This window comes from Furipterus horrens, unplaced genomic scaffold (assembly GCF_987537825.1).
Source record: "Furipterus horrens unplaced genomic scaffold, mFurHor1.1.pri manual_scaffold_3, whole genome shotgun sequence".
NCBI classification, from domain to species: domain Eukaryota; kingdom Metazoa; phylum Chordata; class Mammalia; order Chiroptera; family Furipteridae; genus Furipterus; species Furipterus horrens.
In genome coordinates, this window is record NW_028327173.1 from 34406609 (window position 1) to 34430288 (window position 23680).

The 23680-nt window shown below is 41.5% G+C and overlaps 1 protein-coding gene across 2 annotated transcripts in view; it reads left to right on the forward strand.

The window, feature by feature from the left end:
- Positions 1 to 23680, forward strand: part of ELAVL4 (ELAV like RNA binding protein 4) — an 87745-nt gene that overhangs the window by 38610 nt on the left and 25455 nt on the right. The window lies entirely within an intron of this gene.

Sequence of the window (23680 nt, forward strand, 5' to 3'; positions counted from 1 at the left end):
TATCTGGACGCACGTGCAGGGTGCCTTTCCCTGTGTTAAATGATGATCCTGGCCTAACCCTCTTCCATAAGCCAATGAAATATTATTGTGTTCCTCCGAGTAGTGGCTGCTGGCCACCCTCTGGAGAGTCCACCTGGTATGCCCTGTGGCTTTAAAGAAGACTTGTGTATAACAGGAGGCAAAGATAACAGTATTTACCTTCCTCTGGGGATACAAGTCAGCCTTCAGAGTAAAGCCAAATTTACTTAAAGTGCCAGGTTTAAGATTCTTTTACAGTGCTTGTGGACATCCCTGTCACTTATCTACTCAGAGATACTAGATTTTCATTTTCCAATTGTGAAAGGACACTTATCAAGATAATCTAGATATCAAGGAGAGAAAATATGTGTCCCAAGTTGCTTTTGTGTGCAGCTGTGGACATGTGGTGGCCCTGGAAGGCGTGTCCTTTACTTTTCCCCTTCATCCACCAGCAGCCTCTGCTGCTGGAGAGAAAGAGAAGTGGACCGTGGCCAGCAAGGATCTGCCTAACCTATAAACTCCAGCAAAGAATACCAGACCCTCGGCAGAAACTATACTGTTCCCTTGGACTGCGGATAATTGAATTCATTTCTTATTTTTTATTTGGTTGTCTTTTGTTTTTTTCAAGCTTTGGGCTGCATTACTGAATCCAGGTTCCTAGGTGATCAGCATTTTAGGGGAGGAAACAGACAGCTTAGGCAGGATAAGTCAGGTGGCTCCGGGTATGTCTTAAAGCCAGCAAAGCTGGAATGCTAAATTGCATTTTGATAATCGTCTATCTTGTTATCACCCCACTCTAAAATGGAGAAAGGTAGAAAACTAACAGAAAAATTCCCAGAAATAAATTAGTATATAACAACAAACAGTTTTTATCTGCCCATCTAGAGTGTGTGATTATTTGCATCACAATGATAAAAAAGAACTGTTTTTACTTAATGTCAGTCTTCGTGTACCCATGAAGTGTACTTCTTAGGAGTACTTTTCTATCCATTTCAGGCAAGTGAGAGCTTTGAAGGGGGTTTTGAGGAGAGGGTGGTTGAAACTGAACACTATTGATTATAAAAATGAATACATGGAGTGACTGGTTTGTGAAACAGACTACCGGCGCTGTGGATGGTTGAGAAGGGGTGAAATCAGTGTTTGCTGGAGCTATTGGGAAAGGTTTGAAAGAGGAGTTTCGTATTTGGGTACAGGGAATAAAAGCAAAGCAAAGAGCTAAAATAACATTCCCGTCTAAGAACAGAAGCCTTTCTTATTCTCCCGTGATTTGGACAAAGGAAGTAGAGCTGGGACGTGCCTCTCTGGACACAGCAGGCTAATATGAAGCAGACTTGCCACACGAAGTTAAGCGTACCAGAAAGTTAAGTTGGTTAGAAGTTGCAGCCCAACTGACAAATATAACATTTCCTAAATCCACTTCTAATCCACCTCTCCACTTCTTCCTTTATAACACATCTTTGGCTTAACTAATGTTATCATTCAGTGGAAAAAGCAGAATAAGGCAAAAAAAAAAAAACCTTCCCTACTGTGGACAGCAGGGTGAATACTTTGTCACCACCTTTGTATCTGGAATCACATCTCTGATTAAAGGAACCAACTCAGGTTTGATTCAGTGACATCGGGTAACTTCCGTTCCTTTTGGGATTTGTGAAAGTGCTGATATTCTGTGTGTCCCTCTCTGTAGAGGAGGTGTGGGTTATGGACTACAGCAGTGGGGGAGGGGTAGCAGTGTGTTGCAGCTCTGAGGCCCAGAGGCATCAAATGGAACACAGTCTCTCGGGAGAGAAGAGGGAAGACTGTGGATTGCTTATTACCTCATACACTTCTAAGGAACTGGACTTATAGGGACACCATGGGGATTTGATTGAGTTTTACTTCTGAGATAACTTTATAAATGATAAAAGGCTCTGAAAAATCCTGAAACATTTAAGTACTTTGAATTCTCTCCTGAAATGTGCATTCAGCCCTAAGTGAGTTTATTGGCATAATTATTACAGTGCACAGCAAAGACTAATGAAATGATAGCAGCAGCTTTTGTATGTTTCTGTGTGCCTTATGTGTGTTCTGTGCACTGTACTAAGTGCTTTAAAGAGTAGCTCCTTTAAGTGAGTAAACTGAGGCAAACAATATATCCTATAAGGAGTTGGTATCTCAAATACATAAAGAGCTTATACAAGTCAATATTTTTTAAACAATCAAAAAAATGAGCAGAAGACCCTCAATAGACAATTTTCCAAAGAAGACACACAGCTGGCAAACAGACACATGAAAAGATGTTCATCATCACTGATCACCAGAGAAATGCAAATCAAAAGCACAGTGAGATACCACCTCAGACCTGTAAGAATGGCTATTATCAAAAAGACAACAAATAACAAGTGTTGGTCAGGATGTGGAGAAAAGGCAACCCCTGTGCACTTTTGGTGGGAATGCAAATTTGTGCAGCCACTATGGAAAACATTGTGGAGAGTCCTTAAAAAATTAAAAATGGAACTGTCTTGTGACCCTTCCACTTATGGATATATATTCAAAGAAAATAAAAGCACTAATTCAAAAAGATATGTGCACCCCTGTGTTAATTACAGTATTATTATGATAGCCAAGAAATGGGAACAACCTAAGTGTCCATTGATAGACTGATAGATAAAAAAGATGTAATATACACACACACATACAATGGAATATTACGCAGCCATAAAAAGAATGAAATCTTACCATTTGTGACAACATGGATGGACCTAGAGGGTATAATGCTAAGTGAAATGAGTCTGACAGAGAAAGACAAATACTGCAAGATTTCATATACATGTGGAATCTATAAAAACAAAACAAATAAACAAATAAAACAGAAAGAGACTCATAGATACAAAGAACAAACTGGTGGTTGCCAGAGGGGAGGATATGCATGTGAGAAAGGGGGGGACAAGTGAAAGTACAAACTTCCAATAATAAAATATATGTCATAAGGATATAATGTACAGCATAGAGAATATAGTCAATAATATTTTAATAATTTTGTATGATGAAGGTGGTGACTAGACTTACTATGGTGATCATTTCATAATGTATAAAATATCGAGTCGCTATGTTTATATACCTGAAACTAATATAATATTGGATGTCCACTATAATTCAGTTACAAGATAACTTTATAAAGATAAAAAATAAATGAGAAGTAATTGGAGATTTCTTCAAGTTCATAATAATAGCCACTGTTTATTAAGCACTTACTATGTGCTAAGCATTGTGCTGAGATCAGTAGATTGAGGTTCATGTAATCCTCAAGGCAGATGAAGAAACTTAGACTTAGAAACAATTGAGTAATTTGCACAAGATAACTTCGAAATAGGGAAGCTGACTGTGAGTTGTCCACTTTATAGTTTAACGTTGGCAGTTGTTCTAAACATACTAAACTTACATCTCCCCTTTACAGACCAACTCAGCCTATATTATGTAGGGAATGAAAAATTTTAGTCCAAAAAAAACATAATTTTCAAAATCTTTTTATTTTGGAAAAGTGCACATTTTGCACTTAAAAAATAATAAATGCTAGTGGTTTATTTTTATTTTTATTTAAACAGGTCACTGCTTACGAACAAGGAAGAATAGATTTGGAGTGGTTCTTAACTTCAGATTTTCTCTCTTCACAAGATACCCTTCACTATGTTCACCTTGTTTATTTTCAAGCACCAAATTGAAATGAATGCTGCCTTAACTTTAAGCACAGTTAAAACCCAGCCTCAATTATGCATATCCAAGAAAATCCCAAGATATTGATTAGCTAAATGAACTTTTCTGTATGCATATTAGAGGGATGTTTGTTAGTGATAGGAAGGATAGAGGAAATAGCTGCATTTATCAGTACATTTTGCTGCTGATTTTACAAATGTGCTTGGTACAGTGCAATGTGTCTCCTGAATTCAGAGGCAAATCATGTAGATTTGCATCTGTCATTTTATTTATCACCTCTCTGCAGTCATCTTATGTGTACTTCACGAAGAAGAATAAAATATTTTGATTTGTTGACTTGGGGAGATGTATTATTGAGGATGAATGGAAATTTTTGAGGAATAGAGATGATTTGGCAGCCTAATGGGGTTACAAAATGGGACAATTGAGGTCTGGCTTATTAAGAGGAATTTGGAGAATGTCAGAACATTAAGTGTAAACAGCAAACCGTGATCATTGTGCCTCTTACGTACCCATCAAGGGCAATCATAGACCTCCCATCCTTTCTAATTAGGACAGGTTAGCAAATGAGTGAAACTGTGAGGTTTAGAGTTCGTACAAATGCGTTCTGCTTCTGTTGACACAATTTTCCTCCAGGATGGCAATAGTCAGGATTACAGTCCAGGTTTTTTTTTTGGTTTTTTTGTTTTTTGTTTTTTTGGCTGCCTGGCTGTATTTCCCTTCATCTTCCCTTCCAAAACAGACCATTCTGCCCTGCTTCCAAACTCAGATAACCTGAGGAAAGTATTCTCACATCCCAAGAGAGATGTCTCAAAGGATTTTTACCTAGGATGTGAATCAGGCCTGGGTATTTTAAGGATTTTCTATTTCTGTTCTTTAGCTGAGTGTTTGGTTCGTAAGACCAATTCCCTGTTCACCGAGCCTCCCTTCCTTCCCCCAACACATACACACACCCCCACAAGTCACTTGCTCACTCCCTCCTTCTCTGTAGAATGACCTGGTTGATTGAGACTAGGAACTAAGCAGGGAGGTAATGTCAAACTGAAATTTCCACACATTATCTAAAAATGTAATTCATCAGCTTCAGGGTAGGAGGAAAGTGCTTTCTGAAATGTGTTAATGGGAAATTCATTTTTTTCTTGCCTTCTGTGAGATGTGGTAGTGGTGATTTCTTTTTCCACCCTCATTCCACATCTCTCTTACTGCTCTTAACTGATGAACTCTGTATGTCTTTATTCCTTATAATAATGAAAGATCTTTAAGTTGCCTTTTTGTTTTTTTTCCTGCAGTCCCCAAATTAAATTTTGATGGAAGAAGGTATTTCTAGTTTGGAGAGAAGATAAAATTCAGATGGAGACCATATATTTGTGTAAATTTTTTACATTTATGGAATGTTTTCAATCAGCCAACAGTATTTATTTTGTGTCTGCCCTTCTCAAACCAAATAAAAGTTATTCCCTTTCCTTCTCTTCTCTGAAATTCTATATTAGAGCCTGTGAGGAAGCCAAAGTGGATAAGATATAGTTTGTGCCCACATGTTGCTGCTAGAAAAATCAATGAGTTGGGGAGACCAGGACAAATTCTGGGTCCGTACAGCGGCCTCCAGGTCTGGAAGGGGCAGGGAGCCTGCTTAGAATGCATATCACTTACACATCCACCTTTGCTGTTTCCTGGGTTGTTTTGTTTTGCTTTGTTTTCCATCATGACCCAAACTCACCCTTCTTGACCTTGGCTGTTAATTTTGTTGGATAGATAGCACAAAAGTGCTCTAATAATACAGTGAAGTTGGAGGTTCGACGGAATGCCTACTGTGTGTCAGCTATAGTGTTAGGCGTGTCATATAGGTTATCTCATTGAAGCTTTACATTAGTTATGCATGATCAGTGGTATCATCCCCATTTTACAGGTAAGGAAGCCAAGGCTTAGAATCAGTTAGAATCGGTCTGACTGCAAAGGCTGTGGTCTTCCAGTTACCTTAGCACTCTGCCTCTGCTAAATGAAGAAGACATCAGCTATAGGTGTTCAAAGGGGAAAAAGATGACAGTGGGCCAGGGTTCTCAGAACAAGTGTCAAATAGGAGTGAGCCTTGAACTTGGAAGAAAGTAGATTGCAGGAGACAGGTCCACGTAGAGGAAGTAGCTGAGCCAAGCTTCAGAGACATCTTCAAGGGATAGTGAATAGAACAGTCAGGACTACTCTGTGGGTAAGTATGAATGTCCTCTTTGTGTCGAAATCGCTGAAACTCAGAGAGATTAAATATTTATCTAAGGCCACAGCTAATAAGCAGGGGGCACTGAGTATTGAATGCAAGCCATTTGGATTCCAGATAACCCAACCAACACAGAATGAGTAACTCTGCTAATAAATAACCTGAACTAACACAGAAGGAGGAGGACAGTTTTTAGGCTTCCCATGGCATCTGTGATTTGAGGATCACTGTTCATCTACTGAGGTCAGGTACATGTTTTCTCAGTGACTTTCTTTCTACCCTTCCATTTCTCGCTGACTTGTAAGTTTAGTTTTCTGCTTGGTCCTTGTTCTGTAGTGGGATGTCTGGTGAGATGCGAGGCCCCATCAACATTGTGGACACAGCTAGTTAGGCTAATTGCTCTAATTCCTATGGCCGCTAATGAAATTTCTCATCACAAACATCTTGAATCAAATTAAATCATTTTATTGGTGGAATGAGCATAAAATATATACTTAATAATCCCCAGTATTCTTCCATCAGATTTGTTTTCAAAGCTTTTATCTTTAGTACTTCCTCTGACCCTGTTGAAGTAGCCGATGTAGGCAATGTCTCTACTGACTTTAAAGATGAGGCTCATACAGCGCGAAGACCTGAGTCACGAGCACTTGGCTTCTTATTTTCCTTGTTCCTTCTTCCTCTCTTTTTTCTTTTCTTTGCTTCTTTTCTGCCCTGCCCTCTCTTTCTGCCTTCTTATTTGTTTATATATCATGTGATCTGAAAGGAATTGAATTGGTATATAAGATAATACGAAAAAGAGCTAAAACTAAAATACCCATAGTTTTGTTTTTTGTTTTTTTTACAAAGCAAGGTAGAGCTAAGAAATAGGAGATGAGAAGAAAAATATGTAAATTAAGTGTGGCTAGGTGACTTCTCTGAGAAGTAACAGACCACCTAGCCTGAGTTGTCTTTCTGTCGAGGAAACAGATCTGGTGAAAACCTTGATCCTTAGGTGGTAACTAGGATCCCAGCCCCACCCCCACACTCATAACTGTGGAGTCAGTTGCCAGCTGTAGCAGGAGATGGGATATGAAGCCAGAAATCACCTACGTAGTGTTTTTCTCTTTTCATTTTTCTTGCTTGAACCCATGTTGGATTGGTGGACTTGTTTGTCATGGCCAGAGCAGCGGTGACCCAGAGAAACTGCCTGAGTGGAGTGCCTATTTCATTAACACGCGGTGTAAACAGTGTGCCAAAGGAGGCGTTTAGAAGGGGCTTCCTTGCTTGCTGCCCCGTGCTGAGGCCTTCCCGGCTCTGAATCTTTTCAGTCTTCCCCCTCTCATGCAACCCCAAGGTTGGTCACACAGGAAACTCAGTTCCCTGCCTCCATCTTCCTGGTGAGTGTTTCTGCAGTGAGTTCTGGCAGGTTCCCCACTGCCCAGGAGCCTGAGCTGGACAACAAACAGGAAAATCGAATGTTCCCTCACTTCCTGGTCCTGACCCTGCCAACTGGAAGTAGCCCTCAGCCACTTTTTCTCTTCCCATTATAACTACCCCCGGTCAGTGGAGGTTGCCCAATGAGACAGACCACCCTCTAAGTATAAAAGAAATAGAGCACTACCTCAGAGCCTCACAATCTCCGAAACAGGCACAGCCCACACATGTCCTCATCAGAAATACTAGGCACAGAGCAGTGAACCGACCAGAAGTGAGACAGACTTTAAAGAAGTCCTGCACCATCCCCCAGCCCTCATACAGAGGCACACTTAGTAGGTGTGTGTGTGGCCTTGCATAGGTCACCTTAACCCTTGCCCTCCATTTTCTCAATATAAAGTATGAAGATAAATCCTGACCCTACCTTCTTTGGATGGTACTTGTGAATTCAAACTAGGTGACACATGGGAAGGCACTTGTCAATTAAAGCAACCTGTAAGAGGGAGGAGGGTCCCCTTCTGTCTCATAACTCCTTCCCTCTTCTTACCCAGGGTCCTCTACCCCCGGGCAACAGATGGATAAAGAGAGGAAAGGGAAAGGGAACGTCATTCCTGGCTCAGTCCTCAGTTATGTGATTCCAAATACGAAGTAGGAGACAGCATAGGAAAAAGCAGGGAAGTGGAATGGGAACTCACATTTATTAAGCACTGCTAGATGCCATTTCTTTACATTTGTTATCATTTAGTCCTGACCACACACACCTAGAGGTAACAGTGGCCCCATTCTTCAGATAAAGAAACTGAGGCTCCTGGAGTTTAAAGTGACTGACCCGAATTTAAAGTGGCCAGCCGTGTGTGTGCCCCAGTCTTCCTGACCACATGCTGCTGCCTGTTGGAACAAGAGACCTTCCTAGAGGGTTCCCCGCATTCTTGCTATTTCATCCTGAGTCGTGAGCGTGCCTGTGTAGGATGTATTCCAGTGAGCCTCAGAAATAGCTACAGTAATCAAGAACAGCAGTTTCAGTGGTCTGGGAGATTGTAAATGAAAGCCTTCGGTTCAGTATTTGAAAATATCAGTATGATTTCTGCGATTGTTTTTAAAATCAGGCCACTTTTATGAGTGGCAACATGATAAAATGGAAAGAGCCACCAATTTATCATTCTAGCTGTAGCTGTGGGGCTCTAAGTGGATTAAACAATTCTGTGCCTCAGGCTGTTGGGCATAAAATGGGGGAAATAACACAGGCTCTTTCCTCCTTACTATGTGCTGTGACATCAGATGAGTTGCTAATGTGTTTGGTAAGTCGTTAAGTGCTGTACCTATTCGGGATATTACAATGGTCAGGGGTTTATAAGGGCACATCAAACACTAACTCCCCATGATAAGCTAGCTTTGCTTTCTAGTCTGCCTTCCAGATGTTTTGTTCAGTTATCTACATGCATCTCAACCAAAGCTGATTAACTTCCTCAGACATCAGTGTCTAACTGTTATTAATGCTCAAGCTGATCAAATTACAATGCCACAGATCCTACTCGGGCCGTTAATATTAGATTTTGGATTCCGGTCTGTAATGAATGATTTTTCCTCCATGCATTGGGAAAATTAGTTAGCAGAGTTCATAAGAAAGTTTAATTAGCAGGCTGTTTGTGAAAATAGCGGTTGTGAGTCATCGTTCAGCATGAACTACATTTCTCAGGATTGTATTTGTTCTTCTGCTCCTCGAGCAGCCAGATAGGATCCTTGTGTTTGGGAAGCTGGTGTCTGCATGCTGCCCACTTGAACTGAATCGTATAATAAACTAATGATAAAAACAGCACATTTAAAAGCCAGAGAGGAAGAGGAGGTGTGGGGTGTTTGTGTATTTATGTATGTGTGTCTGTGCCATCCAGGGGAATGTGATGGACCTATTACAGTCCAGGGTAGCCTAGTGATGGGAGCTGGACTGCCTGCATTTGTGTCCCAGTTTCTGCACTTACTGGCAGTATGACAGGCAAATTCTAACCCTCCCTGTCCCTCAGTTTTCTCATTTGTAAAATAAGGATATTGATAGGATTATTGTTAGCATTAATATATGTAGAACAGCCCTGACTGGTGTGGCTCAGAGGGATGGACATCATCCCGCAAACGAAAGAGGCATCAGTTTGATTCCCCGTCAGGGCACATGCCTGGGTTGTGGGCCAGGTTCCCCAGTTTGGAGCGTGCAAGAGGCAATCGATCAATGTTCCTCTCACACACCAATGTTTCTCTCCCTCTCTTTCTCCCTCTCTTCCCCTCTCTCTAAAAATTAATTAATTACTTAAATCTTTTATATATATATATATATATATATATATATGCAAAACACTCGTAACAGCGCCTGACATATAGTAATATAAATTTTACAGCATTTCTGTGAGGTGTAGGTATTATTAGCCTTATTTTACAGATGAGGAAATGGGCTCAGAAAGGATAAGTAACTTGTCCAAGGTCAGACAGCTTCTAAGTAGCAGAGCAACATCGAATCCATGTTTGTTTGATTCGAAGGCCTCTATTTTAATCTGCAACACTACACTGCCTCCCGTTGTCATACGCTTAAGTAGTTGTCTATCACTAACGTGCACATGTTTGCCTGTATGTGTGTACCCATCTATGTGTGCCCTTACTTGGGTGTCCATACAGTGTCCACACAATTATGTTTTGTTTTATCCTTGGGTCTTTGATTCTTCTGGTGAAAGTCCTTGAGCTCACTGCTTGCTGATTACTGATACAAGTGAGCTAGAACCGAACTTGTACAACTTACACTGACATGAAAATGTGTCCTCAGTTGTCTGACACTCTCTTCCATTGTATATGCTTGTTCTATGACTACAGTACGACAGAAGCAAGTCTATGTGACATCTAAGAAACAGAACCATAGAGTGTCACAGTGAAAAGAGACCTTATGAGAATTTTCTGGCTTGGTCTCTTTGTTCTTTGCGGGCCCCTCTGGTATCCCAGGAACCTTAGTTCAGAGTTGGGGCCCAGACCCCTCCCCCACCTTAGAGTGATTAATCTTGAGACAGTATTCAGTCCTGTGTCAGAGTGATGTGCATTTGGGAATCCCATCTAAAAGTCCTAAAGATGTATAATAGGTAGTATGTTTTTTAAAAGGGATTCTGTGACCAAGTGAGTTTGGGAGACTGAAGTGAACCAACTTAAAAGGGGATTTCTTTTTATCACTACTTCTCTGAGTCTATGTTAATGTGCATTATAAATCTTAAAAGGAATGGTATAATACATAGCATCCATTGCCCAAGGAAGCTTTTTTTTCCTTCGGCATTTTGTGGACTATACTTCTGTCTGCACTAGGGGTGTGTTTGTGGGTAGAAGGGAAGGAGGCAATTTGGGACAGTTCCTACCTGATGACCTCATCTCCTTTTTTAAGAAAGAGGTAGCGTCCTCCACTGAGCATGGGTCGGCAAGCGGAGGCTTTGGAAGGTCCTGTTGACTCTCAAGAAGGACAGGAAGAGTGCCATGTGGAGCCAGCTCTACCACCAGCACAGCCCTGCACGTGCTAGGCATTGTTGTTGAAAATTATTGAGTACTGAGCGTGTCCTGGGCATGATTTAAATTATGGGTTCATTCGGTTTCCTGATTGTCAAGGTGACATTTCACTTTCCATCGCCCCAAAGGGCTAAGCTGCTAGAAAGTGTTTACAGTGTGTGGTTCTCACACACATTCCTAGGCACTCCTTCACCGTCACCTCTCCCATGCACTTGAATCAGTGTAGCGAGGCTGGGCACTCTTGTTTGGTGTAGCCATTCCCTTTCGTGCTCAGATTTTTATTTCTTTATTGTGTCTTATTTCTTACCCACAAGCTGAATGGTATGAAAAAGGAAGACATACTTTCATTTCTTGTTTCTTTTCATTTTTCTGGATCTGGGAAATTTCTCTCCATTTTAACATTTGTTGGAACTGAACTGAGCTGTCAGACGATGGTTGTGAGCTTCATATCTGGTACTTTACTATCAATGAACCTCTTGACGATAGGGACAGGGGTATTCATCTCTGTGTTTCACACAGCTATTAGTAGGAATTCCAAGGCCAGAGAACCTCAGAAATAACACACTGCAAAGGTTTTCAGACAAAGTCCTTCTCCATCTCATATTTGATATCCTGACTTATCTCTGCACAAAGAAGTTATTTATCTCATCTCCTTCATTGAGAGCCATGAATTTTCTTTTACTTCAAATAAAGGCAGTTTTAATACATTTATATTCAGTTAATATTTGTGAAGCATTTACCTTGTGCCAAGCCCTCTCGCATAACTTATCTCATGTAATCTAAATCCCAACATGGTATCAGGTGCCTCCATGTGCCTTTTATAAGAATAGTGTCTGATGTGAGATTTGGAAGCCATTGTCTTGGTGCCTAAATACAACAGTTCCTTTCACCCACAGACAGTCTCATTTTCCCCAAAGGCTAATTACAGTGTATGTAATTAGTATTAACCTGATAACTTTTCCTACCTCTTTTCCTTTGTTGCTAAGCCCTCATCTAACATCAGCTGCATTTCTAGAATCACCTGTTGGTTAACACCCATTCTGGGTGGAAAGTCTTAGCTATTTGACCTCCAGACCTTGGTTTCATGTGAGAGTAAGCCAACCAAGAATTAAGAGTTCTGGTTCATTTCTCTGGCTAGCTTGGAGTTTGCCAAATTCCTCCTCTTTTTGTTTCAACCCTTGTCAATGATATTTTTAAATGTGTGATTATTCTTTCTTGTCATAAAATATTCTGAACATAATGTAATTTCATGTTGTTTCAATCAAGAATGTTTCATTGCCCTAAGGTCATCAATCTGAATACTTCTTTTTGTGTTATAAATGCTGAAGGTGAGACAGTTGTCAAGTACATTACCTAGAATATATTCTATTTTGATCTTCTAAGTAATACTTGATACTAACTTCTAATCTTAGGAATTACCTTTCTTCCTTTAACAGACAGAAGAAAAAGAGGGTTCAAATTAGTTCCATTTTTTCATCTATTGAGTTTTGTTATTGAAATATTAAGAACTGTCATTTGCAGCAACTTATTTTATAGGACAAACTTAAAAAGTTTTTAAAAACTCCATTGAGAATTGTTTGGTTAGTTTTCTTTGTGAAATAGTGTAACTTTGTCGCTGGTCCTCTTTGCTTTGAGGACTACTGGAGATCATTGTGCATACTTTGTGAATTTCCATGTGCCCTACCCTAGTAACAGAGGTGTTGTTTTATATCTACTTGAAGAGTTTGGTTGATATCTTCTCTGAAATCAGAAAAAAACTATTAAAGCCTGTCTAGGCTTTGGAACCAGGCAGGTCTTGGGATCTGAGACCACTGGACATCAGTCTCTTTGACCATAAATGGCAGTGATAATGTTCACCTTGTAGGATTGTTTTAGGGAGTAGATGAGGTGACAGAAATAAAGCACTCAGGTATAATTTTTAAAAAAGATAAATATGTACTAATTAACTAGATGTGAGGAATCCTTTCACAATGTATATGTATGTCAAGTCATCATGATGTATACTTGAAATATCTCACAATCTTATTTGTCAATTATACCTCAAAAAAGCTGGGGAGGAGAAAAAAAGCACTCAGTACAGTGACTGGCGCATAGTCATCACTGAAAAAAATGGTAACTATTTTTGATACTATTCATTTGACTATTGAATTCATTCAATCATCCATTCAACATAAATTTATTGAAAGCCTACTATGTGCCAGACTTTGGTTATACCAAGATTAAAAAGACCCTTATCCCTGCCCTAAGGAACTTAGGGCCCATTGAGAAATACATTTAGTTCAATGGGCTCATGGTGAATGCCCACTGTGGGTCAAATGCTTTGCTTGCTGCCATCTTGATGCCACGTGAAGAGTTCTCAACCTCTAGGAAATTACATCTACTTAGGAAGCTAGGATGTAGCCTCTGGAAATAACCAAGTACTGGATCAATGTAATTTTAAATACTTTGGGAATTCAGAATAAGGAAGGCTGAGTCCTTTAAAATAGTGTTTGTTGTTGGCAGAGAGCAGACACACTAAAAATTTCTGATGTCTAAATGATTCCTGAGTCTCTGCCAGAGGTATGGGGAGGTCTCATATATGCATCTGAGCAAGATTAGGCTTAGAGACAGCATTGAGAGTCCAGGTTGGTATCAGCAACTCTGGGCCTTCTGGAAGTGACAGCTATAAAATCAGTGGCAGTCCTTCTTCCTGAAGGCATAGATGCCCATGCTGCCCCCTGGGGTGCTCTTCTCTGTCTTTTGCCTGGGTATTTCCTCCCAGTCTTTGCAAGGTACTCTCAGCTCATATATCTTCCAGAAGCTCTCACTCCTTCTCACTGTCATAAACTCACCCATACTCTAAGACTATCATTGTTGATTCATAGTTGTTGCTTTCCTACTAGATCATGAACTCCTTGCTTCTTCCTTGGTTCTCAGTTTACAAATCTGGAGAAGGAGAGACTTGAAGATGATTGATACTTGAGTCCTTTTCAAGACTGTCATTCTGTGATCTACCAGATCCAGTCTGACAGACACACCAAGTTGGAAAGTGGGAACGGGATACTTTGGGGTATATGTTGGAATTAAATGTAAATTGTGAGAACTTGGAGATACTACTAGAAAACAGTCTCCCTCAAAGTCTCAGGTACATTGTGCTGTGTCAGGCCAGGTGTTTAGCACACAGATGAGCACATACAAGAGGCCTGTCTGGAAAAAGTTCAGCCATTGTTAATATAATGAGAATGGTTTGCACCACATCGATGTAACCTGGCAGCCAAGGAGAGTGGAGTGGAATACACATGCGTGAATAATGATGACTTCACTGAACTAGTCAGTGGGCGCGGTAGACACCATCAATTGAGCATGTGTACTGTGTGGCCGTTATATTAAAAACGATTAAGCTTGAACATTCCTCTGTGGAAACTATTTGGACGATTCAGAAGGTTTTCGGGGACAATGCAATGAGTGCAGCACAAATAAAAGTGTGGGACAAATACTTCAAAGATGGTCGAGAATCTGCTGAAAGTGATCCACAATCTGGAAGGCCTGCAACAAGCAGAACACCTGACAATATTAAACGTGTACAGTCTGCATGCAACAAAGATCAGCAACAGACAGTGCGAGAACCAGAAGCTGATCTGGGGATTCCAAAAACTACTGTGTCTGAGATTTTGATGGAGGATCTTGGCATGAAATGTGTCGTGACAAAATTTGTTCTGCGGCTTCTGCTACCAGAGCAGATGGAACATCGTGCTGCAGTTGTTAATGACTTGATTCAAACTGCTACCGATGAACCAGATTTCCTCAAGAAGATTGTAACTTTGAAGGGGACTGTGGCATCATTGTCCTATGTACAATGTTTCTTGTATCTTGTACCTTCTTCAATAATGTCTCTATTTTTTATATTACATGGATAGATAGTTTCTGGACAGACCTTATATTCAGAAAACCAGGGCACAGTTGAAAGGCTGTCATGGGAAGGCAGGGGTATGGCTCTGGCTATTATTCTCTAGCAAAATAACCTTGGATTTGTTACTTCTTTCTGGGCCTCAGTTTCCCCTTCTATAAAACAGGGATAGAAATGTCTGCTTCCAAGGTTGTTAAGGTTTAAATAAGGGCCCTGGCCAGTGTGGCTCAGTTGGTTGGGCATTATCCCACAAACTGAAAGGTCACCAGTTTGATTCCCAGTCAGGATACGTGCCTGGGTTGCAGGTTCAGTCCCCCATCGGGGTACATAAGAGAGGCAACCGATCCATGTTTCTCTCTCACATCAATGTTTCTCTTCTCTCTCTCCCTCCCTTCTCCTCTCTCTAAAATAATAATAATAATAATAATAATTTAGAACCTTTGAATCTTATCATTACAAGGGATCTTATGGGTCAGTACTTTCTAAATATTGTATCATCTCCTGATAAAATGTAGGTCTGGCTTCACATTTGTCACAGTTCTAGTCATGGGACCCTCTCCACTGAACAAGGAAGCCCACACCCTAACAAAATCATTCTTAAAAAGTTCTTTCTTTCGTCAAAGCAAAAATCCACTCTCTCTTCTATTGCCTGATTCTCATTTTCTCCCTGGGGGCCCCTCAGAGTAAATCTACCCCTGCCTTTCTATGACAGCCTTTCAAATATTGGAAGGGGCTTTGAGCACCCCTGGAGTCTTCTCTCCTTCACACTAAGACCACAGTCCTTCAGCTGTGTCTCACAGGGACTGTTTTCATACCCCCAGGAGCATCTGCACACAGGTGGGGCCCTGGCAAGAGATTTGCCACTCTTCCTGGTCCCTTTCTATTTGGTATATGGGAGACAGAGGGTGATTAAGAGGATATAAATATGCATATCGGCAGCCGTCCGTCTCGAGAGACGATGGTGTAGCTTCTTAAGTGTCTATCTGCACCGCCGAGAATGGTTGTGCAGTCCGACTCGGGAGTGACACGGTATCTGTCTCCTCCCGTGTTGAATCGACATCTTGCGATGACGCTGGAGTGTCCTCTCCAGTGAAGCTGAAGCTACAGAGCCTGGGCAGGGTGATATGGAGGGTCTGCTGTTGCCCATGCAGCAGACCCCCCCTCTCTTCGCAGCTGAAGGGTCCAAGGGAAAGACGGAGTCAATACAGCTTGGCTTCAGGTGCGCCGCAGGAGTTGTCGGTGTTGACTACAACGTCGAACCGCCTTAGGGACTCCGGCTCCGGATTTTCTGTCGGGGTTTACTCCCTTAGCCTTTCCCCTGAAGAGGTATGCCGCAAGGCAGCGGAGGTTTTTTGAATCAGAGTTTTCCTTCTCTGATGTGCCCTGACTGGAAGATCGAACCAGCGACACTTAGCTCGCAGGCCGACGCTCAATCCACTGAGCCAAACCAGCCAGGGCTAAATATGCATATAAATAGATAATATTCATTCATTCATTCAACCAATGAGCATTTACTTGATGTCCAAAAAAGTCATGGTCACTTTGGTAGGTCTTGGGGGTACAGAGATAAATAAAATAACATTCTGGCCTCCAGTTGTCCCTCTCTAGTGGGGAATAGAGACACATTAAGAGATCCCTTTGAAAAGGTGTGTCAGTGAGAATGTTCATCTGGTCTGTAAGGCCCGGGGGAGGGGCTAGAGTGATTCTCACACACGTCTTACTCCGCAGCACCATGGAGTCAGCTTGAAGGAGCCAGCGGTGCCCTTTCCTCTTTTCAGTCATTTGACAAGTGCAGTGGTAAGTTGCTCTCACATTCACTTGTGCCATTGCTCCAACACACCAAGCATGTTGCTGCCTCAGGGCCTTTGCATTTGAGATTCCAGCTGCCCAGAATGCCCTTCCCTCCAGCAGGGGGACTGGCTACCTCCTTTCCCTCAGGTCTCTGCTCTCATGCCACCTTAGCAGTGAGGCTTTACCTGGCCACTGTATTAAAAAATTGCAACCCCACCACCCACACTGTCTTCCCCTTTTCTCTGCTTTATTTTCTCCCTAAACTCACCATCATCTGACAAACCTCATATTTTATTTATATGTTTCTTGTCCTACGCCCTCACCCCAAACCTGATGGCAAAAAAAAACAAGTATTTTTTTGTTCTTTGCTATATTCCCAGTGAGCAGAACTATGCCTGGCACATAATAAATGCTCAATAAATATCTATGGGATAAATTAGTATAGTGCTTGAATTCAGCCCCCAGTTTGCAATCTCATCCCTTGATAAGGGAACCCTATCAAAATTCTACTCTTTTTCAAAGCCCACTTCAAATGTCCCTACCTCCAGGACATCTTCCCTACTCTGCTTAATTAAAGTCAGTTTCCACCTCCTCTCTGTTCATATATATAGCTTTAAAAAAATCTCTAGTATATTTATTATTCTTGTTGAACTTTAATTAATTCTTATATTTGTCTTTCCCTTCTGCATAATAAGTCCCCTTAAGGCAGGAATAAATTCTTGGTCATTTTGGGGCCCACTCATAGCATCGAGCATGTAGTAGATGCCAGTTACATGTGGAATTTGTGTGCCTGCTGCATTATATGCTGCAACAAACGAAAAGCATCAGATACATTCTTCACCTTCAAGGAGGCTGGGCCTCACTGAGGAGATAGCATCCTTGTAAGCAGTAGTGTAAGGCAGTACCTAATGGGGCTGGGAGAAGGCAGAAAAGGGACCACCTACTGAGCATCTGTTATATGCCAGGCACTTTGTATGTAGTATTATCACTTTTAGTCCTTCTACTAACTGGATGAAAATAAAAGTAATATTAAGTCCATTTTACAGATGAGATTACTGCAACAGAAAGGGGCAAAGTAGAACTGCAAAATTTGAGGATGAAAAGAAATAGCAAACATTAAGAAATTCCGAGAGCTTTTCTCTCAGAGCTTCCTTTCCCTGTGACTCTGGGTAAGATATGTAGGTGCGGGAAGGGTAATGTAACTTAGCCAGGGTCACACAGCAATAGGCTGAAGCTGCAATTCTTACAGTTCCCCAGGTGACATTAATGATGCTGGTATAGGGATCATACTTAGAGCAGTAAGGCTTTAAACAACTGTGTGAACTACTAAAAGAAAAGAACTCCTCTGACTAGTTGGCTTTGCAAACACTGAGTTTGCAGGAGAAAAGCCAAGACTCAGAGTTTACATACGTAAACTCTCACAGTAGTGGCAGAGCCATGGATGCTCCAGAACCTCAAAGCATCCCAGTCAGTGTTAAGAAGGGGAAGATACCCCAACATAGGGTGTGTGCCTCCCCTTGAGTTCTTACCTGATGCCAGGCACTCTGTTGTGCCTTTGCATGGAGGCCAGATCCCACAGAGAAAAGGCATGAGCAGGGATGTCCCACAGAAGGGGGCTCATGCAAGTCCTAGCCCTGGAGCCTACTTCCTGGTTGATTCTCGGTAGGTTATTTAACCTTTCTTAGTCTCACTTTCCTTATCTGCACAATGGGCCTCATGTGCCCATATCACACAGGATTAAATTGGGCACTCTTACTAGGCCATTGAGCATAGTGACTGGCATAAAGTAGGCACTGAATAAATTGTAGCTGTTCTTCGTCCACATGCTAATATAGATAATCCTCAGAGTGATCCTTTGATTGTGAGGATAAGGGATTATCCCCGTTTTTCCAGATAAGGGAACAGACTGATGAAGCTTAAATGACTTAACCAATGTTATACAGAAAATATCGTTTGAGCCATACACATGTACATATGCAGTAACAGCCGCAGAGCTCTCTGACCCTCTTTTGGGTGAGTTCAGGTAAATTTCAAGGCACCTGACAGCCAGGAAAGCCACCTCAGGGCTGGCAGGGAGGGGCCCTAGGACATGCAGTTGGCTGAGGTTAACCGGGCATGTGGATTCCCGCCATGCAGGTGATCTGGAGGTGACTGGGGATTATATCATGTGCTTTGAGAACAGAATTTCAGCCTGAGCTAGGGGTTCTGACATCCACAAAAATTCCTTACTCAACTCAGAAGTTTTCATCAACAGCAGCTACCCATCTGGCTGCCCTCTTGGGGGCTCTGCAGATGAGGGAAAGTAACTGTTAGGTTTCTGGAGAATCATGATTTTTGAAGACAGAAAGCGCAAGCTGTGCAGGTTAGCAGTGCAGAAATGCTGAGGTTCCTTCCAGCCAGCCCTGCACGGGGACAGACAGCTTCTCCAGTGCTGCCACCAGCCATGAGGATGTCACGTTTGGAGTCCTGCTGCCATAACCCCCAGGACCTCAAAGGCAAGGGAAAACAACTTCTGTCCAGAATGAGAAAATGAGGGCTTATAATCAGCTATGATGGCAACCCTTCTTACAGTTTGAGTACATGTTTAAAATACTTAACACAAACTATCGAAGATAAACTACTTTTTCTTAGGTGATTCAGAAAAGCTTCAGAAGTACTTCAGGGCCTCAAAATATTTGTCAATAACATTTTAGTCCAAATGGAGTAACTGGTTGTGGCAAAGGGTACTGAACTTGGAGTCAAGAGATCTAGATCTATGCAGCCAACTATGACTGAAAAGCCAAATGAGCCCACTGTCCATTTTTCAAAATAAAGTTTTATTGGAACACAGCCACACTCATTGTTAACATGCTGTCTGTGGCTGCTTTCATGCTACAGTGGCAGAGTTGTAATGACAAGGACTTGAAGACCCACCAATGCTAAACTATTTACTCTCTCACCCTATGCATTAAAAATTTTACCAACCCCTGATGTACACTAAGATCCAACTCTGTAAAAGAGCAAATCACTGTTTTCTCTGAGCTTCAGCTCCCACATTCATAAAATGATTATTAGCTCTCCCACATGGCTGTTCTGAGAATCCAATGTGACAGAATGGGTGGGAAAGCACTTTGGAAACTCAGAATCTCTGTGGAAAGGTGGGCAGGGATGGTTTTTATTGTTCATCTGAACTATGCTGGAGGAGAAGCCACCCAGGACACTTTTTGTTTGTGTTTTATTTTCTAGTTACCCCCGATGATAGCTTATTCCCCAGGTACCTGCTCCCTCTACCTCTTCTGCCCCCAAACATAAAAACATCTCGTCATATGCTTCCAGAAATGAAGAATTCGTACAAATGTGTTTATCCCTTCTTTCACATAGCAGATATTCCTTGAGTATCTTCTGTGTTCAATGATACAAACTATTTTTTTAATCCTCACCTGAGGATATATTTATTGATGAAAGAGAGAGAGACAGAGACAGAGACAGAGACAGACATTGATGTGAGAGGGAAACATTGACTGGGGATCGAACCTGCAACCTTTTGGTGTATGGGATGATACTTGAACCAACAGAGCAACTTGGCCAGGGCCAAAGATGCACTTTTATAAGCTAGTTCATGTGGGGAGAAGTGTTTGGTGTCTAAGGGGAGAGGATCGGTAAACAAATTATTATAACAGAATAGAGATTTTGCCGTGTCATACTAGGAGAACATATTGTGTGTTTGTGTGTGTGCATGTGTGGTATATAAAAACAGAAATATTCAGGTCCAGACTTAAGAAATGCTTGTTAATAAAAGAAACTGTTTAATCCAAAACCACTGAAATGCCTTAAAATGTAGGCATTATGTATAACACTTTTCCCTTGGAAACTACATTATGATTTTAAGTTTTTATCCCAAACTGCCGAGAATGCATGTCTTCCCCATGCATGGTGCCCGGAGACCCCTCCCCCATGCCTGCTGGACAGGACTGTCAAGGACTGGTCACATGTAAGAGCTGTAGGTCTCCTGAGCATCAACAAGCCAGGTACTCACCATAGTTTCTAAATGTGGATGCAGTCTTTATTTCATAATATCTTTATTTTTATTGATGATTCGATAAACATAACTTCAGTGATTTGATTTTTGATTTGTTCAACTTGCTATCACAATAAATTTATAAACTGAGAGCAAAAATGCAGTTTAATTTTCTGTTCTAAAAATACTGTCGCTATGCCTATATAGTCAAATCTTGCTACAGCTTATTTGGGGGAAAAAGAATAATATAAGGACCTCATCGATGTGTGGGATGCAGATACATATACACTTACCTCTGGGCCCCTGACTGGGTCTCTTGGGCCTTCCCAGCATGGGGACTCTCCTGGTTCCCATGGAAATAGTGTTGGCATTTTTGTGGATGTGTTTCACCTGTATTTTTCTATGTAGATTTAAATACAGAACTGCAAATCTGTAACCCATCACCAATATATGGCCACCAAAATGAAACCATAAAATTATTCCTTATTTTATTCTCCCCCACTACTGAAACAGTTTCTGGAAGAAATGAGTCTTGGGTTTTTATATTTTCTACCTAGAGATTTAATCCTCTATACACTACTGTAAAGAGAATGTTTAGTTCCACAGAGTACTTTCTATTAGACTCAGCTGGACTCCTTCTGTGATAGTGAGAGGCACGTGAAGAAGCCTATTTGTGAAATAGGTTAACCACAGGTAGTTTCACTGTGATGCCAGTTTATCTCATACCTTTCAATTCACAGGCAAGTGTTTCCACCTCTGTCCTGCTCTTGTTCGATGCAGTGTTCTGTTTTAGAGTTTGCAATTCATTGTTTTATATCAAGGAAGATCTCCAATCATTTTCCCCTTCCTATCTGCAATGCTGTTCACTGGTTTTTACTTTTCCTAAAGCACCCTCATTCTTGATATTAAGTGCAGTCTCTCTCTAAATCTAGAGCAAGTAACGATAACGCAGAGGTGCTAATTGCAGTCGGGTACTAAGGTGATGGTAGGCTTGGGACTGATGCAGGCAGGTGGGTAGATATGACACAGAAGTTCTTTCCTCACTTGATCTTCAGAACCTTCCTAGTACCTGACAGTGTTTTCCTTCCTCCTGCAGCAAAGGTCTAAAATAAAGATGAAATATAGAATGTAAAAATCATAGCCACACTAAACTTCAGATTTCTGTAAATATATGAATAATTAGAAAGAAAGATAGTATATCAGGGAACATGCATCACTGGTAGGCACAATAAATTCTTCCACATGTTATTCCATCATAATGATGAATTACAAACTATTTGAATTTAGGTCCAATGTTTGCAGTTAAGTGGTGAGTGCTTTGTCAATATTTTTTAAATTTTATACAAATTAAATTTAGCTGGATAGATTTGCCGACCCATTTCCTAGGACTCACACCTGAGGTTTATCATTGGGATTATTGCTTTAAAATGTCCTTTAAAGTAGCTCAACTTGGTGTATGACTGTTTAAAATAAATAATTGTAAAAATACTTTAATACATTAGTTTTTAAGGTTTCTCTTATATACAAGGTAAATAGGACTAATAAATGTGCATGATGAAGATGGATTTAATTAGGGAAATTTAGTTAGGCTTGTTGAGGTAGAGTCAAATTTAGGGTGAATGATATTTTTTAACCAGTGAAATTAGTCTCTTATTTTTTTGGTGTGCCGAAATTTTCTTGGAACATGTGGCAGGGTCTTATAATTCACACACACTTCTCTCTCACGCTTACTCTTCTGTGTACACACAAACACACACAACACACGTATACACAAACACAGTGAAATGGGGAGAGAAGGGTCCCAGCAGCTGGAGGGAGCTCAGCCTTCTCCTCTCCTTTTTCAGTTACTGATTCTGGCTGTTGAAGGGCATACCTGGCCAAGTTTGCCCCTGCCCCTGTCTTTTCCTGTTCTCACCCTGTTATTCCAAAACACAAAGGAATATCCTAGTGGAAGAAATTGTCATTTGGGGTTTTTCATAAAAACGCATTTGAGTTTCCTCGTGATTCTCTTTGTTTCCTTCCCATAAAGGATAACAAAGTCACCCATGTTCAGATCCAGAACCCAACTTGTTTTCCAGGTTCCCTCCCACAACCAACCCAAACACAGACTTTACCAGCAAAACAGAAGCTGTTGGAAGGATTTTTTTGGCTGCTGAATTGGGCTCCTGTCACCAGGACATGGCAGGCTTTTTGCTGTATAGTCTCCCAGCCCTGGCCCCTGCACTGCAAAGGGGACTTTATGGAATCAGTCCTCCCTGACATGCTATGTCCCGTCATTTTCCTCCCCTTCGGCTCTGCGGCCGCCCACAAATCAGTAACGTTGCCTGGGAAGTTCGGGTTGGTTTCGCAGCCACCCTGAGCTCTGTTTCTTAAGGGTTGTGTCAGAAAATGTAAAGTTTCCTAACCTAGTGGTATTTCTGGCTGATGACACATGACAGAGCTGATGGACTATTTATAATAAGTGGCACAATCGCAAACACGTTACTTTAATTTCACTTAGAAGGATGTCCTGTCACTTGCCACCTCTCTTTGCAGACAAGTCGATGCCACCTCCACCAAAAGGAGCTAAATCGTCTTCGAAGCTTTCCTCTGCACACCCCCACCCGATGTGATTTAGGGGCTCCCCAGTTCTTTCCAATAGAACCCACCCCCTTTTTGTTGTTGGGCTGCGGAGATGATGGAGGCAATGAATGACTCATAGCAACTGCTTTAAATCCCGGCCGAGCCGTCCATCCCTGTAGTGCCTGCAGCCCTTGCTGCTGGGATCCTGCTGCCTCCTCGGCCTGGGCGTGGCTGGCGCGGCTGAGGCAGCAGACAGAGCGCCTGCTTCCAGCGCTGGCCCCCATTTTACGGGACTGAGCACAGCATAGCTGTCTTTTGTTGAACAGCTACTATGCTCTAGGCAATGTACTTGGTACGCATTTATATACGACATCTCATTAACCCTCTCAGACCTGTGTGTGGCAAGGTCTGTTATTTTCAGAGGAGAGATATTGGGGGAGAAAAACCAAGAGATTAAATGACTTTTCTCCAAAGTCACACAGCTGACAGGGAAAGCCCCCGGGCCCCAGGTCAATTCTCTTCTAACAGATGACATTTGTTCTCTTTCCACTACCCTGTCCTGACTCTCTGCCATTAAGTGGACATGTGTGTA